Source organism: Scylla paramamosain, chromosome 22, assembly GCF_035594125.1.
Source record: "Scylla paramamosain isolate STU-SP2022 chromosome 22, ASM3559412v1, whole genome shotgun sequence".
Taxonomy (NCBI): Eukaryota; Metazoa; Arthropoda; class Malacostraca; order Decapoda; family Portunidae; genus Scylla; species Scylla paramamosain.
Window position 1 is genome coordinate 15,002,430 of NC_087172.1, and position 5,000 is coordinate 15,007,429.

The 5,000-nt window shown below is 42.6% G+C and overlaps 1 protein-coding gene and 1 long non-coding RNA gene across 12 annotated transcripts in view; one reads left to right on the plus strand and one right to left on the minus strand.

The window, feature by feature from the left end:
- The window catches only part of LOC135111659 (serine/arginine repetitive matrix protein 1-like), a 102,623-nt gene that overhangs the window by 85,007 nt on the left and 12,616 nt on the right, over window positions 1-5,000 (minus strand). The gene's annotated exons all lie outside the window — the stretch shown is intronic.
- Window positions 1-5,000, plus strand: part of LOC135111665 (uncharacterized) — a 72,861-nt gene that overhangs the window by 64,897 nt on the left and 2,964 nt on the right. For all 3 annotated transcript variants that reach the window (XR_010273862.1, XR_010273861.1, XR_010273863.1), the window contains 2 exons: window positions 3,032-3,141; window positions 3,294-3,355. This is a non-coding gene — a long non-coding RNA (uncharacterized LOC135111665). The remainder of the gene's footprint in view (window positions 1-3,031; window positions 3,142-3,293; window positions 3,356-5,000) is intronic.

A 5,000-nucleotide genomic window follows, 5' to 3' on the forward strand; every position in this document is an offset into this window, starting at 1 on the left:
AGGATTCAGTTTCATATTTTCTTTATTTTCTTCTTCATTTTATGTTTTCTTACACGACTTTTTTTATGTATACCTCCTCCTCTTCCTCTTCCTCTTCTGTGTTTATTTATCGTTTTCTTTTTTCTTGTTGATTACTTCTCTCTCTTCTTTCTGAATTCGTTGTTTCTTCTTCCATTCCTTTCGTTCTTCCCCCTCTCCTTTTCCTCCTCCTCCTCCTCCTCCTCCTCCTCCTCCTGCCCATTCTTTAATTTATTCATGTGGTTTACATTTCTACTTCTTCTTTCTTTCATTCCTTCATTCATTCAATCATTTAGTCATATTCCCAATTCCTTCTACTTTTTTTCCTCCCTTTCTTCCTTCCTTCATTTATAAAGTCTTACTTTTTGACTTTCTTCTTTCCTTCCTTCCTCCATTCGTTCATTCAATTAGTCTTACATTTCTACTTCCTTTTTCTTCTCCTTTTTCTACCTTCCTTCATTCAATCAGTTAGCCTTACATTAAATTTTCTACTTCCTTCTTCTTCTTCCCTTCATTCATTCACTTATCCATCCATCCGTTCATTCTTATATTGCTACTTCTTCTTCTTCTCCTCCTCCTCCTCCTCCTCCTCCTCCTCCTCCTCCTCCTCCTCCTCCTCCTCCTCCTCCTCCTCCTCCTCCTCCTCAGGTAGAAGCGGAAGTTCACTAATTGGAGATAATTTCGTGACACCTGGCCATACCTAGTTCATTTTGTATCAGTGAGGAACACCTGGATTAATTGGCAATAATAGGCAGGTGTGCAAGGTTAGGTTTAAATGCTCTCTCTCTCTCTCTCTCTCTCTCTCTCTCTCTCTCTCTCTCTCTCTCTCTCTCTCTCTCTCTCTCTCAACGTGGAGGAGTTATTAAGAGAGAGAGAGAGAGAGAGAGAGAGAGAGAGAGAGAGAGAGAGAGAGAGAGAGAGAGAGAGAGAGAGAGAGAGAGAGAGAGAGAGAGATATGCTCTCATTTCTTTTTTCAAACACTGTATCTTTAAATATTTTCTTTTTTTCTTCCACACTTTCTTCCTTCCTACAAACAGTATAATTTCTCTCCCTCTCTCTCCCTCCTTTCTTCCACCTCTCCCTCCACCCCTTGTTCCTTTCTCCACCACATTCGCTCAAGTGGAGGAACCTTCTCTCCTCTGCACTGGAGTGTATCTGAGTGGAAGAGATTGCAGGGGGGAGGAGGAGGAGGAGGAGGAGGAGGAGGAGGAGGAGGAGGAGGAGGAGGATGTAGTTGTTGTGATGATGATGGTAGAAGAGGATGTTGATAAAAGAGAAGATAGTGACGATGATGGTGAAGAAGAAGAAGAAGAAGAAGAAGAAGAAGAAGAAGAAGAAGAAAAGATGATAGTGGTGATGAAGATGGTGGTGAAGAAGAAGCAAAAGAAGAAGAAAAAGAAAAAGAAGACGTGATGGTGGTGATGGTGGTGGTCTTTGAGAAGCAGGAAGAAGAGAAGAATAGGATAAAGAGGAATGGGAGAAGGAGAAAAATAGAAAAAGGAAAAGGAGAAAAAGAGGATAGTGATGAATAATGGTGCTGGAGAACAGGTGGAGAAGAGGAGAAGGAGGAGAAGGAAGAAGAGGAGGAGGAGGAGGAGGAGGAGGAGGCAGTAGAGCGAAGAGAACGATAATAGGAACACATGAGGAGAAAGAAGATGAAAATGATAAAAGAAAGAAGAATAAAGGAAACTTGGAAGAAGAGCAGAATGTGAAGATGGGAGGAACCGAACTAGCGAAGGGAGGAGATGAGGAAAGGGGGAATAAAGAAGGGAAGAAGGGAGAAGTGATGATAAAGGGAAGGAGGAAACGAAATATGAAAGCGAAAAGAGGAACTGATGTTGATTATCTGTGACTAATTATGACCTTGAGAGAGAGAGAGAGAGAGAGAGAGAGAGAGAGAGAGAGAGAGAGAGAGAGAGAGAGAGAGAGAGAGAGAGAGAGAGAGAGAGAGAGAGAGAGAGAGAGAGCATTACGTACTGTACTTTTCTTCCTCTCTTCACTCTTCCTTTCACGCACACTTACCTCCTCCTCCTCCTCCTCCTCCTCCTCCTCCTCCTCCTCCTCCTCCTCCTCCTCCTCTTCTTCTCCAGGTGTGCTTACTGGACTTACCTGCAAATAGAAGAGAAAAAAAAATAAGATTGAGTATAAACCATTGAAAGTGTGTGTGTGTGTGTGTGTGTTAGTATAGTAGTATTTGTATTAATTTTGGTATTTACATGTATATTCGTATTTACATAAACTTGTATACCTAAATTGTACGTGGGAATTTCAGTACACCTTTATGTATAATGCCAGTGTACGTGTCTGTCTGTATGTATGTATATGGTACACCCACATGGATATGCTTGTGGTGCAGTGTGTCAGTACATCAACTCGCTTTGTGTGTCAGTGTATATCTTGCCCTCATTCTCCTCCCCCCATGTTACGGCGACCCCCTTATTATTGTTAGTATACACAGACAGACAGACAGACAGACACAGGCAGGCAGACAGACACAGACAGGAAGACAGGCAGGGAGATAGACAGATAGACAGACAGATAGATAGACAGGCAGGCAGGCAGACAGACAGACAGACAGACAGGTACAGGTATGCAGGAACACTGATAAGATGAAAGGGGAAGATGGGAAGGTAGACATACATACATACATACATACATACATACATACATACATACATACATACATACATTGATTCATACAGACAGAATAATGACATAAATCTTCTTGAGGGATAAGCAAATGACTCTCTCTCTCTCTTTCTCTCATACAAACCTTTTACCCCTTCCCTCACCATACAAGTCCCATCAGAACCAACTTACCATCAACACCGCTCATCACCACACACCACCACATGACAGGCAGTGATGTTCCCTTCACGCAGCGTCCCTCACACAAGCGCCACATCCCTCAATACCCCTCCATGTAACCCCTCCCATCACCTCACGCCCGCTTCTCATCACCACCCAGCGCCCCATGAAAGGTTCCCAGGTAATGTATTTTTACGCTCCCCAGGTCAGGACGCAGTGGAGGCGACACGTGGGGAGAGGAAAGTTAAGAAAAGGTCAAGAAAAGAGATAAAAAGAGATGAAAGAGGAAGAAGAGGACCTAGTCATTTTAAAGAGGTAACATTAGTGGTCCTTTTAAGCTCCCCTCCTGCCCTCAATTTCCTCTCCCTCGTAAACTATTGAGTGTAAAATGCCATAAATACTCCAGACTGCCTCTCTCCCCATAAATATTAAACGCAGATACTTTTCTCCCCACTAATTCTCCCCAGCAAGCCGGAACTCCTTCTCGCAGCTCCCCACAATGTCCTCCCATATGCATGCGGTGCCTCAGGTGAGCGGGCGTAATCACCCCACCTGTGCTACCTGTCTAATTACCCGCGGCAGGTGGCGGGAAGGTGTGTCTTGTCCACCTCCCATCTGCCGTGTGTGTGTGTGTGTGTGTGTGTGTGTGTGTGTGTGTGTGTGTGTGTGTGTGTGTGTGTGTGTGTGTGTGTGTGTGTGTGTGTAAGGATCAGCGCGCCTTTTTTCACGCACGTTCTCAAATGGTCTTTTTTTCTTCTTGTCTTTGTTCTTTTTCTTTGTCTTCTTCTTTTCTTCCTTTTTCTTCTTCTTTTCTTCTTTTCTTGTTCTTGTTTTTGTTCTTTTCTTTGTCTTCTTTTTCTTTTACTTTTCTTCTTTTCTTCTTTTCTTGTTCTTGTTCTTCCTCCTCCTCCTCCTCCTCCTCCACCTCTTCATCTCCTTCCCCTTCCACTTTTCACGCCTTAACACACACACATACACACACACACACACACACACACACACACACACACACACACACACACACACACACACACACACACACACACACACACACACACACACACACACACACACACACACACACACACACACACGATTCTTTCATCATCCTCCATTTTCTTTTATCTCAATTTTCAGAAATCAGATAGCATGAAGATAAGAAATAACGATAGAAAGGGAGATAAAAGGAAGAGGCAAGCGTGAAGATAATAGATAATGGTAGAGAGAGAGAGAGAGAGAGAGAGAGAGAGAGAGAGAGAGAGAGAGAGAGAGAGAGAGAGAGAGAGAGAGAGAGAGATAATGATTAAGCCTATATTTGCCTCACTTTCACCCTAATTATTCTCTCTCTCTCTCTCTCTCTCTCTCTCTCTCTCTCTCTCTCTCTCTCTCTCTCTCTCTCTCTCTCTCTCTCTCTTCATTCTTCTTTTCCTATCTTTCTTCCCATTCTGTGTTTCTCTTCTCTTTATTTCCTTATTCTTTTATTTTCTATTGTTTTCTCTCTCTTTAGTCTTGTGTTTATTTTCTGTTCATACTTTATCTTCTTCATATTTTTAAGTTTTCTTCATATTTTCTTTCCTTCGTTTTATCTATTTTTTTTTTAACTATTTCTCTCATCTTTTACCGTTTCTTTTCTTCTTCTTCCTCTTCTTCTTCTCCTTCTTCTCTTCTCCTCTTTCATCTTCTTACTGGTATTTACTTCATTGATTGGTTCCTTCTTCTTTTTCTTCTTCTGTTTCTTTATTTTTCTTCTGCTTCATCTTTTCTTCTTCTTCTTCTTCTTCTTCTTCTTCTTCTTCTTCTTCTTCTTCTTCTTAATTCATCCTCTCCTCAAATCATCAATCTCTTTTTCGGTTCATCCTTTCTTCCTTTTTTGCACCGAAACTGTTACTTCCCAAGCATTCCTCCTCCTCCTCCTCCTCCTCCTCCTCCTCGTCCTCCTCCTCCTTCTCCTCTGCTTGTTCCTTCAAACCACCAGCTACTCATGTTCATCGCTATCTCTCCTCCTCCTCCTCCTCCTCCTCCTCCTCCTCCTCCTCCTCCTCCTCCTCCTCCTCCTCCTCCTCCTTCTCCTCTTGCGTACAAAATACAAAACCAAAAACAAGTTCTCTTCAATACTTGTTTCGTGGTCATTGTCATACCAAGGTCCTAGAGAGAGAGAGAGAGAGAGAGAGAGA